The following is a 13,549-nucleotide window of genomic DNA, read 5'->3' on the forward strand; positions in this document are numbered from 1 at the left end:
AGGACATTGCCCTCCTCAAACAATGAACACAGTATGCTTGACACCGCCACCAATTTTTCTCTTGTTTTTTTTATCTGGAAGACCTTTGTGGCACTGAAATCGCAAGGGTGATGAGAAAAAAACAGAGGGAGAATGAAAGTGGGGGAGGTGCAGAGAGTGAATGTTAACAGATTATGAAGCCACAGACCAGAGGATAGAAGGCAGGTGTGCTAAACACATGATGCCGGTGGTAGTTCTGCCTAAGCAGATAAGAACTTTTCAAACAACGGCATACTATCACGGAATAATGCAAGAGAAGATTAGCCAACAGTATTCATCACCCTGCTTGGCAGATACAGAAAGCACGGTTCCAGTTGGAGAGTAATGATAATGAGAAAACAGAGTCATGATGTGTAAAATTAATTTCTCACTTTGAGCAGGGGTAACATGCAATCATGAAAAATACAGCTTTGCAGTAACATACTGGTCCTCTTTCTAGGATCTGCCAAACACCACTGTTTCCGTTTGGCCTCAGACATTTCAGAACAGTCAATGAAACTGTTATTGCTGTGGTTTTCAAATCATCTCCCCAACCCTGTGTGTTAGTCACCAGGACAATGAAGAACAATAAAAAAAAGCTTTATGTTGACTTGAGGCCAGTGTTTTTAATCTGGTGTCAGTCATTTTTACATCATCTTCATGGGTCCGTAGTTTGTGTTTACATATTCTGCTGAAGTTGTGGTTAATTCTTGAAACTTGTTGGTGTACACATCCTGTGGAGTTTTTGTAGCCACATAAATACAGCTGATGGAAATTAACCTGATTCTTATGGAGAAAGAGTCCTATCCTCCCCATGTAGAGATATCTCCTTCCTTTGAACCCTGTTCTGTGGCCTACCCTCATCGCTCTGTCTCCCCTATCTTCCCTTTTGGTCTTTGGTAAAAACAGGTCTCCAGCTGTGTGCAGCTGCTTTACAGGGCCTGACGACATGTTGCAAACTTCTGTTGCTCTGGTGAGCCAGTTCTGCTGTGAGGATGACATCCTTGTAACTTTACTTCCCGGATCTAAACTTCACTGAAAAGGAACCAGGGTGTCATGTGTTAATTATCTTTGTTTCGCACCAGGTTTATCTGTTTGCCGTAGCATATTATGAATAAATACAAGCTGTGTACCTCCAATGTTCTTTTCAATGTGCAAGAGTACACACAGAGCAGGGCAGTGCTGACACAACGGAAATCTTATATGAAAACATATACACTGCAGGGACCACTAAGCTGTCACACACGTACCGGTGCACACATTCAAAGATACTGTAGATGGATGTTTGTTGGTGGCTTTGTAATGTCTGTGTTCTCTATGGAACCTAAACACATCCTAACTCTTCAATCATTTTATTACCACATTCTGCGCTATCATCACAGCACACACTAACACACAGGTCCCAGGACTACAGTGCTCAGACTGCTTCTGTCATTTTAACAAATGGCACCATCACAAAGGGAAGTGAAGCTATCATCACAGCCTCTACACCACTACTGGATATTTGTCTTTTTAAGTGGAAACTACAAGTAGGTGTGCTTTTTGATCAACTTGGGCCCCAGGTGGAATCACTGTCACTGAGTCGTCTCAAATGAAATGACCTCGAAAAACTTTTTGTTGTGTTGTTTGGTTGAGTGCATTCTCAGCACAAACCCTGTCTTATGATTTCTTTTTGGATTAACGTTAACATTTTAGTGTTTGTATATGGTTTGATTTTTTGATTTCAAATATTAGAATAGTTCTCCAAAAGGATTATGTATGCGGGTGAAAGCCAATTTAAAAATGTGTTCTTTATAGACCTGAATTTATACCTACATTAGAACTACATTAACCTCTTAAGCCCCAAGCCTACCTGATCTAAAAAAAAAAAAAGTATTTCAGAAACTACTGATCAGCTGGGATTTTCTCACCCTACCATCTCTAGGGTTTAGAGAGAACAGTCTGAGAAAGACAAAATTTGTAGTGAGGGCAGTTCTCTGGGTGAAAATGCCCTGTTGAAAGTAAAAGTCGGAGGAGAATGTCCTGCCTGCTTTGAACACTTAGGAAGGCAAGAATATCTCAAATGACTCATTACAACAAAGGTATTCAGCAGAACACCTGGCAACTTGTCAAACCTTGAAGAAGATGAGCTACAGAGAAGACCACGCCTGGTGCCAGTCTTGTCAGCTAAGAGCAGGAAGGCTATAATTTGCACAGGTTCACAAAAAAATGCTCAAAATGGTTATTTGAACATAAGAATTAGTTCACTGCACATAAATGGCCACCACAGTCATCAAATCTCCAACAGCGCACTCCTCACATGATGGAGTGGGAGATATGCACATGAAGAAAAACAAAAACCTGCAGCAACTGTGTGATGCTATCATGTCAGTATGGGACAGCATTTCTTTCCAGCACCTTGTTAATTAATGCAGTTCTGAAGGAACTGTACTAGCAAGGCGTACTTAATGCCTATGCAAATTTTTGTGTTTAATTTATTTATCCCAGCCTGTCACCCTTAGCCTCTGTCGTATAGAGTGATGAACTTGTTTTTTTGCAGTACCATTGGTTGTTGCTTATAGAGATTATTTAGAATGAGGTGTTCCATGCCTGCTAAATAATAGGATATGCTAGACTACACAGTTGTATCGCTTTTGCTTACAGGACCTCAATTGTCGCTAGAACCCTGCCATATTTATATTCATGTTCACAGTCTATTATGAAATAATCACACTATATAATTTTGATTACTGATTTGGGATATTTAACAAATCAGTATGGGGTTAACCTCTAGAGAAGGTGTTATTACCACTCTGTCTTTAAGTGTTAATGGCAGAACGAAGGCCACAGAGTGGCTGGTCTTGCCGCCTGCTGACACCATTGTCCATACCAGGGAGAATTGATTTTCCATGAATGCTGAATGATGTGAAGGGAGTGCTGGCCCTCTGATGTCAGCACTCTGTCATCTCTCTCTAACTCTGCATTTTCTTTGTCATTCACCATTCTCCTTTCAGTTTTTCTTCTCCCCCATCTTTTTACCCTCCCTCTCTTTTCCTCACTCTTCCCCTCCCTGACAGTTTTCCTCATGTTTTTCCTCTGCTTTTCTCTTTCCTGCTCTCTTGCCTTTCCTCAGCTTCTTGCTTCTCTCCCATCACGTAGTAAGTTCCATAGTCAATTTATATATGAGCAGCTCATTAGTAATAATTTTATTATAAAGAAATCAGCTATAGTAATGCCTTTCATGCCTTTTCCTTTGCTGTGTGATATTACAAAGCTGCTTTTTGAATGCCATGACGTGGTGTTAAATGGCACTCCAAATCTTTAAGGCTGGGCTAAGGGTCGAGTCTGAGTTGTCCTTAGTTGACACTACATTGTGCAAACTGGCAAGTAAAAGAGAAAAACACACAATTTCATCATACCATGCTGGCCTAATCTTTTTTTCTTTCTATAGCAACAGGAAGGGTGATTACATGACAAGATCATTATCCTAAAAAAAGAGTCATATTTCCACTGTTGTCGTATTTTTGCATCATTCGCTTAATTTCACACGGTTGAGTATGGTAGTCAGTTTGGAACAACATGGATTTTATCTAGTTCATATTCTCCTTCGACCTTCTCCTTTATTGTCCTAATTAAAAAGCATTTGTTGATTTAACAGTAAGTAGTTTGCATTTTGTTGGACTAAAATGAAAGTATCTGTTATGTCAATAATGGCTGAAATGTGGCTATAATGATTATACTTGTGTTTGCTATAAGTAGCTTAATAAATAGTTTCTTTAATAATCAAACTAAAATGTAATGACAAAGGAGGAGCACATTTTTTAAAATGCTATTAAGATTTCCTCTGATGTACGAGCACTTTTGAAAAAACCCCAAAAACAAATAAAACAATCAGTGTGCCCTCTGTCTCTCTCTTCTTGTCTACTTTTATTCTCTTCATTGCGCCATGCTTCCATAAACATATTAAAGGCATATATCACCAGGATCAAAATCAGTGTGTGAGAGGCAGCAAAGGGCTGATTTACTGCTCGGTTTCCCTCTGTGTCTGCTAGTTTTATGACTGGGGTCGAGGACCATGGACACAGGGATACATTTCTGACAAGGTCTCTCTATGACTACTGGTATTCTCGCCACTTTTCATGCCTTTTCACTCTGTTTGACCTCAGTGAATTGCAAGGCCACATGTTAATGCTACTATTGACTTAAACAGCTGAGTTTCAGAAGATATTGGATCCAAGGATCACCAGCTGCTACTGTGGTAAAGGGATGGCCATATTTATTCTTTAGTGGGTTGCCATAATGTTGCAACATTATTTCTAAATGTACTTGAGAGAAAACATGTAATGTACCAAAGAGTATGGGTCAACATCATGACAATTTCAAGATCCATCAAATTTGTATTTTTACAGTACTAAATTTACACTAAATTGTTTCTGCAACATTATGTTATTTTTAGTTTCACCATTTCTTATATTGTATAATTATTCTTTTTCTACTGCACAAAGATCAAAGGGCGTGTTTTCATTCATATACAAAATCTGGAAATGATTTGTGAAAAAGCTGGAGAAACACAGTAAATATACAGTACAAATATAATACATGCAGTATAAGAGGGATAGCACACTCGTGGTTAAGTAATAAATAATGAACTTGATGATAACAATTCAGTCTTCTAACTTGTTTAAAAACACTTTATATGTTGATGACACTGATTTATTTTAGTTCTCTGAAAAAATTTGGAAAACATTCTGAATGCAGTGGAAATTGAATTGAAAGTTTTAATAAAAGTGTTTGACATACACCAACTGCCAACACCAGTGTTTTTCTTTTAACCAGAGCTTATCTTGGAAGGCTCATATAAACCATGTAAAAACAAAAAATGCCCATAGAAAAGATATTGAATCTAAAAATATTATCCATACACTATTGTTTCCTAACAGCTCCATATACAGTATGTAAGGGGAAACATACAAAGTAAGCAGTAATCCAGTTTATATCCTACAGAAGAAAGCTACGCATATTCTATATGGATCAGATTAACAACAAGCCAATCCACATATGAGTCATTAAACTGACATCTTAAAATGTAATGATTTACTTGATTTCTCTGCACCAATAATGTAAAGCACAACATAATTGCCTTCCAAATTGTATTGAGAGGTTTTTTGAAATTAGAACAATCAAGTTTGAGCATAACCTTCCACAGGAAAATGCATGTTCAAAAAAGTATTCAAAAGAAATATAAGAAATTTAAAATATAAAAAAGATGTGTATCTGTAAAAGGGTCAAACTTAGAGTAACTGTGATGGGGAATTAATACTCACAATGTAAATTTAGAAAACTGCTTAAAAATCAGGTGGTAATCAAATGTACAATGGAACTATATGATTATCACTGTTTATGTTTTTTTTCTTTTTTGAATATTTATTTATTATTTTTCTTTTTTGGTCTTTGTGGGGTTTTTTTTATAAAATGTAATTAGAAAAGTGTTGACACTTATAATAATCTTTATGGGAAAAGATAGCTGTAACAAGCTAAAACTTATTACAGCCATTTTTAACTGAAGTTTTCCCATCTAAATTAATTATTTGTTGTCATCATCATTATTATTTATTTTTTTTAAGTTAATAATGACCCCAAATTTAAAAATTCCCTAAGTCCCTAAGCACAAACAGTTACAGGCTAACCATGACTACCCTAGAAGGACTAATCCCTGAATCACGATCTAACCAGTGAACATTAGATCTCTGCTTGCACACATGATAGAAGCAGTGCGTAAAGAGCTTTCTATCCCTGTGATTTATTGTCTTTTTTATTCTTTCTTTCCTTCATTCATTTTTTCCTCTAACATGTTTCCATGTTTGGTAAAACCATATGAAGTTCTCCCCTGTCTTTCCTCAAAGTAAGTCAGTTTAACACACTCCATCCGTCAACCCTCAGTTAGTCCTTTAAACATCAGCCATATCATTCACAGTGTGATCACAGTGAAAAAGAAATTGTGGAAACTTAGATATAAGTGTAATGGCATGCTGAATGTATTTTGTTGAAAAGCCATAAATGTTACACGGTTCACATGTGCGTAATCTGTTTATATAGTCAAAAAGTGTAATTGTGAGTAATTTATGTGTAATGTTTGTGAGTATGGATCATATTTCATTTACAATCCGAATTATACAGACTTGATGCTATGAAACTAGCTGATGATTGACTTGCAGAAAACTGTGTCTTCTGGCTCTGCTATAATGTTTGTCCCTTGTCCCTGCTCACATATACATGTAAGGGAGGTTAAGCTATTTATTTTTGTGTTAATTCTGCCTGACATTTACAATTACCACTGTGTTTGGTTGCAGCCAGGCCTGCTTGAATAGGGCTGTTGACTGTCAAACTTGGTTAGATCTCCTTAGATCTCAGATCTCTTTCATGGGGACCTTATTGTTTTTGTGTGCGGAGGAGGGAAGTACGTGTGCGGAAATCCTTGCTCCTAAGTGTGCTCTTTATTCTATTCTATTTTAGTTCTAAACGAATGTGTAGGGGCAAGTCTGGTCAAGCTAGATCTGCTTGTCAGTACAACTATAGGGGTCATTGTATACCTAAATCTACCAGTGGGCAAAATTTAGTCACTATTCCCAAGATTTCAAGGTGCTTCATGCTAAAAGAAGCAAAAATGAAGAAAAAGTAGAAAAACAACATAGAATATAATACAAAAAAATATTGAGGTAAAAAATAAAAGCTTAAATGTGCCATCTTCTTGTAGGTCAGAATCAAGTTCGACTATAACTTGCGAGATGGATCTATTATGGACAGATAAACCCAAATAAAAGAGGTTAATTTTACCTGCCATGATCTATCAATATAAATGGAAAAATGTTGTAATAAAGCACATTTTTATACTATAACAACAAGAGCTGCAAAACAATTTTAACCAGAGGCATTTTATGTTTAGTGGGACATTTTTCAGTGGATCATAAAAGGAAAAAGACATTAACAAGCTAGGCAGTATCAGCTGGCTTGTCATGCTCTCTGATTCAGACTTCCTCTCCAGTTACAGCCATTCGTGCAGTTCAGGGAAGTGGCTGCCATAATCCACTAATGACATGAACAGTTAGCTGAAGGACAGATAGACAGACAGACAGACTCTTGGGGACTGTCAGAAATGTCTGTATTGATTTGGTAATATGAAACTTTTTCCTAATGGAGGCATTATAATGTTATTATGTTATTATTGCAGGCCACTGGAAGAGCAAACCTAACATTTAGGGGTAAAGAAAGACTCTTTTTGCTTTAGTGATCCCCTATCTCTCTTTCTCTCTCTGTGTGTGTACATATAGATGTTTATAGGTCATATAGCACTGACTCGTTTTATTTTTGATTTCTATTTCAAATTCCCAAAAGATGGCTGACTTGGGATTGCCTTGGGGTTCCCACAGAAGAGCTGGAGACAGTGGCTAGGGAGAAGAAGTTCTGGACAAATTTGCTTTGACCTAGTCCTCCCAACAGTGGCACAAAATGACAAAATGAATGCATGGAATAGAATGCATGTTCTGCTTCATTTAAAGGTATTAATAAGTAATAAGGAGGAAAAAAACATCATTTGAAAAGTGAAACAGAAGTGTTAAGAAGCACAAATGTCAGATAAAACTGTAAACATTAAATACTGAAAGGGGCCAAACTGGCAGATGAGCCACAGACAAAACAGAGATGCACACACACTTGGGGCACTTTGCCTACTTTCCCCTATACCAGCGCTATGGTTATCAAGGCTCTTGTAATGATGTGATGGTCTGCTAGCACCCCAGCCACTTTAGATGGAAAATATGAAGCGATCCTCCAAAAGGTCCAGCTTGATCAAACGCACGCATAAACTCTACCTCCTAGTCTCTCTCTGCCTTCTATCCAAAATGAAAGGTGGCAACATCAGGAGGTATATTTTCATTGTATTAAGAGGATTCATTTAGATACCCTGGTCCTCATCAAGCCTGTAAGCTCTAGGAACAAAATATCTAAAGGGATGATCACTTCATCCCACTGGAAAGCCCTTCCTCCTTCCTCATAAGATGGAAGAATAATGTCAGTGGTGAGGAATGTGAATCAAGGTGGACAGTATGAGCAAAGGTCATCAACATTTGGTTGTCATTAAGGCTGCACCCAGCTCTCCATGACAACATAATAAGCTTTTGTTGCAGAGAAGATGCAGTATATAGTGTAAGTACGATGGATGCTTAGATCCGTGCTATAGGTCACTGTGTAAATGTGAGGTGCTCCAACACTCTAAATGGAACAGGAAAAAATATTTGATAAATTTATTCCTATGAGATTTAATTGTTTAAAGTAACAAAATTTGGAAGGAATCTTTGAAACTAGTCATACTTTTACACAATTATAGACTTAAAGCTCTGTCTGTAGAAGGGTTGAATTTTAATTTTAAGGTATTGAAAAAAAATGTGCTCAACAGGTTTCTTCTACACTAAAAAAATGCATATTAAATTGTATCAAAATGTATTCATAGTGTACATTCTTGTATTTTTAACATTCTGCTTTAGGAGATTCCCACGACGTTTCAACCAGTCAAGAAGTTAGGTTTCATGCAGCAAGGGATTGCTGTAGGAAAAACAATTTGCTGTAAAAACCCATGAAGTCTACATTACAGCTTGTCACTCTTCACAGTACAATTGTGATTATCTAAATAAAGCTTCTCTCAGGAAATCGGACCTGGGCTTTTATTTAACGCCAACAATTTCAAACTGTTTTAGTCATCTCACCTCTGCAGAAGTTGGGAATGTCATCTGACAGCCTCAATCCCTATCTGGGTGAGATCAGAAAGTAGTCATCACATCCCAGACCATCTGTTTACACCAAGACAAGCCGCAGAGCTCTGACTCGGGGATACCTAACACCGCCAGACAACGCAGCTGAGTCCCAGTGAAAAAAGCAGACATTGTGGGGTGGCTGCCACAGCTTTTTAGAATTCTGATTGCACATAGTCTAAACAATACAAATGGAGAGGGGCGCTGTGGAGGGAATAGTTATGGATAAGCTGTTACAATGTTGCCTTACTGAGACAGCGTTTCCCTTTTTTAAGGAGTATGTAATACAGTTTTATTATTATTATTATTATTATTATTATTATTATTATTATTATTATTATTATTATTATCACCACCTTATCATGGTGGAGAGGTATATGTTTCTGCATGGCTGCAGGAGCTATGGTGTAATTAGCCCCTAGTTAGCGTCTCTTTAGGCAAATTGGTCCTTAGTGCCTCTGCAAAGGGTCAGACTAAGAGCCATTCAGAAAAAAAAAACCTCCCATGATGAAGAAGAAATCAAGGGACATAGCTGCCCTGTATGGAATAGAGTTACTGGGGCCCCACCCTAGAGCCAGGTCCAGGGGGGAAGTGTTTGTGGGAGAGTGCCTGGTGCCTGAATGGTTGGGCCTATGAAGCCAGGCTGGGCACAACCCGAAAGCAATACATACACTGTCTGGAGGGGCCAAAGGGGTCCGGTGTTTAGTGGATCAGATACCAGGAGCATGCCAGTGGACCTCCTAGGTTTCAAGCATGTCCTATCAGGAGAAGGCCCTGGTGCAGACCCAGGACATGCTGATGAAATTTGATCTCTCAGCTGACTTGAGCCTCGGTTTCACCATGGATGAGCTACAGAAGGTGGCTGGGGAGAGGGAGGTCTGGGCATATCTGCTCTGACTTAGACCCCTAACCCAGATGTGCAGCAGAAAATGGATGAAGTGGATTGTTCCTCTTCTTCTTCTTCTTCTTATTATTATTATTGTTGTTGTTGTTGTTGTTAGTTACGACACAGGTCAGAATTTTCCAGTTCCAGGTGGGGGCCAACCATTGGTTGAAGACTAAATGAGACCCGTCAAGACCGGCTTGCCCCGCCTACATCCAGCTTGTGTGTTCAGTTGTGTTCTGTGTGTGATGAAGTATAAGAGCTTGTTGAGTATATATTGTAAATGTTGTAAAGTCTCTTTTGTTGATTGATCTGGTAGCTGTAGGGCAGTGGTTCCCAAACTTTTTTTGCTGGGTTTCAAATGTTTGCCCCCTCCCGCACACATCCTCCAACCACACACAGCCTTAATTTGCTCCATTGCGGTTTATTTCACACCTCAAACATTTAGTAAACAATTAAGCAAATACAAGTAATCTGCAATAAATTACAGGTAGTAATAAAATAAACTACTATTTTACGCTATACGTCCACACCTACACGGGTATTTTTGAAAACGCAGCTGTTTCATCCACACGTAAACGGCATTTCAAATCACCGAAAACTGAGATTTTTTAAAACTCAGTTTTTGCATTTACGTGTGGATGAGGAATACAGAGTTCGTCACGCAACGTCAAAGGTATGTGCCTTTTTTCATGCCACGCTGTGTGCCACGTTATTGTTTACATGAGATGAGTTGCAGAATGGCAGATAGAGACAAAATACTGTTACTGTTAATCTGACTATCTTCAGGTTTTACACGCTTACATACACACATGCAGTTACTGTCCCTCCATTTAGAAAGGCAGAGGCATCATGGTGTGATTATTTTACGTGTAGTTGTTTTTTTTCCGTGTGTAATAATATTCAACATTGCTATCAATATATATATATATATATATATATATATATATATATATATATTTTTTTTTTTTTTTTTTTTTTTTTTTTTTCAAAAATGCCTCTCTGTGCAAAATGGGTTCAAAAACATAAACAGCTGTGGGATCCTGTTTGTTCGTGATTTGAACCGAGGGGACATATTGTGGCAGGATCAGCCTGATGTTATTTGTATTCCGCTGTAACTTTACTGTATAAACAGCTAACATCTCCAAAGTTTCAGGAGTAGTTAGTCATTACAAGAAGTGTTTGTGAACTAACAATCAAGAATGTAGGATACTGTTTGTTCGTGATTTGAAGAGCCCAGCGCGTGCTCCCGACGCAGGGAAAACCAATTCTGCAGGGGAGACCTACCTTGGCACTTGTGCAGGTGAAAGCAAAGGGAAGATATGCTTCACCATATTTTCTAGTCTTTGGCTTAGAATGAAGTTGGTTTGGAAACATATTCAGCGATGCTTCATCTCCTGCTTTGCGTTTCTGTGGCCGCCCCGTGCTAGCAGTGTCCAAGCGTTTTGTTCCCCCACCTTTTCATACCGCGCCCCCCCTGCAATGGCTCTGCGACCCCCCCTGGGGGGTGGGCCCCACACTTTGGGAAGGTCTGCTGTAGGGGTTGTTTAGGTTAGGGAGACAGGTTAGAGGCCTCTATTTTCTTTTGGATCTTTATAATAGGTGAGTTAGTTCTGTTTCCTTTCTAGAATGTTTTGTTTTTTGGAGACTGCCTAATATTTTAACCACCTTTTAACCACCGGAACAGTGACTATAAGACTTTTAGTATTGGGAGTTTTGTTTTTTGTTTGTTTTTATTTTCAGTCTCAGTTTTTCCTGCTCTGTGCTTGCGAGTATCTGCTTGCGAGATATTGCTCAGGGAGTACCCAGTTTTGTATTATATTGTAGGTATTGCTGTAAAAGGGTGCGTAGAACACCCACAAGGACAACTATGATGTCGTTAACTGTGTTCCATTCAGCTGGAAATATTGGCCAGCTGAGTGAGACTTTTATCTTTGGTAGAAAGACTCATTGCTCTTTTTATTGTAGAGTCTCACCCAATGGTGCTTAAGGAAACCCAGGAAATCAAGTTAAGTCGTGAGAATGTCACTTTCAACAAAGATGTATGTTCCTGGACAGGATTTTCCAAGAACAATATTACTACAGCGAGGGATTTATTGTTTTTGTTTGTTTTTTTTGTAGCGGTTTGTGTGTTTTCCCCTTTTTTTTCCAGCACATCTCTCTTCCAGACACACTCCTCCACATTATCCGAATGGTGAGGTCATGTTCTCATTTTCTTGCTCAAATCAACAGCATGCTTTCAATCTGTACCGGCACATTGTCCATATACAGTTTATGGTAATTTCCAGGAAATGTTTTACTTTGAAAAAAAGTCTTACATTAGTTGGGATATTTCTTGTTTATTACATTTATTTCTAAATTTTCCAACACATTTATTCATTTTAATATAGCTGCTGTATGACTTCCTACAACTGGTTGCATCTGTGAGTGTTTGTTGGTTCAATGAAAAATGTTTGTATCAACTCTCAACTGCATTGTCTCTACTAAAAACACTTAAAATCTGTCTTTAAATGAATTAAAGGAAATAACATATTTCATGATTGATCATCACATGACTTACTGCAGACATAGCTTGTCTGAATATAAAACCTTATAATAAACTAATTTCCACTGGGTCAGCCAACAAAAACAGACATTAGCAAGCTATTGTCTCATTCTCTAGCTACATTATTCCAATATACTGGGTAAATCCCCCTTTGGTGTAATTGCATGTAAAAGCCATTATCATCTGGGTCCATGCTAATCATATTTTGAGGCTGGGCTCTGGGGTAATTGTTGAACTTTCTGTCAATGTGTGGAGATAGAAATGCAATCCTGGCACTGGCATAGCTGCAGCTGCTTCCCTTTTCTGGTCTGAACCCCTAAACCACTACAGATTGCCTTTCATTCTGCCCTACAGCAGACAATGGAGTAGAGTTAGGTTCTTCAGATCATTTGGCGTTTTATTCTTGTTACTGTACCTTGAGAGTTGGCACCTCATTCCTTGGGATGAAAGATTGACTCCATCATGTCTCAGCTGCAGTGGAAAGAGAAAGAAAGAAAGGCCAGCAAGAGGAGAATGAAGGGAGAGAGAACAAAGGGAGTGGAGAGCGAGATGGAGAGTTTCAAGTTAACGCTGTGTATGGAGACAGCTGTCTCGGAGCAACTCACTCTTTGGAAACACTTACAGACTCATCAGTTAAAAGAGCTGCACCTGCAGCTATGCGTGTCTTTGACTGTGTGAGAGAGATGTACTCATGCACATGTGTCACTGTTAAAGTTTGTGGAGCCAAATTTGTACGTAGGAGAAATTACATTTTTGGAAACACTGACTAATCTGTATTTACATTTCTGCATGCACAGTTTACATCTGTTGCACGAGTACTATTGTATACTTTAGATTTCCTTTCACTCAGCCTCAACTGGCTGTTTCCAGAATGCTTTTACTGATCACGTTATAGGCTGATATAGTAAAGGCCCATACAAACAATGAAATGTTTGACTGATAATGCCATTTCCTGACATTTGTTCAAATATTCTTTGGACTTAAATGTTAACCAGGAACTCAATGTTTTGTTCTCAACATCATTTTTGGTAGGGTTACAAAAGCAGCAGCAACATTAATCATAAAATGCACATAAGTGAATGTAAATGAAAACATTGTTAAAAAAAACAAAAAAAAATGTTTTATATTACTTTTTTTGTTTTGGTTAACATAAGAATACAGGTGTTACCACTGGCTGGACAGCAACTGAAATGTAAATGGTTACAAAGAATCCCTGTAGAACTTTCAATAATTTTAATATGTACATACAAAATGTGAACAAATATATTCATAACCACCAAGTCTCATGAAACATTCATCACAGGGAAAGGCGGTAATGAT

Source organism: Neolamprologus multifasciatus, chromosome 16, assembly GCF_963576455.1.
Source record: "Neolamprologus multifasciatus chromosome 16, fNeoMul1.2, whole genome shotgun sequence".
NCBI lineage: Eukaryota > Metazoa > Chordata > Actinopteri > Cichliformes > Cichlidae > Neolamprologus > Neolamprologus multifasciatus.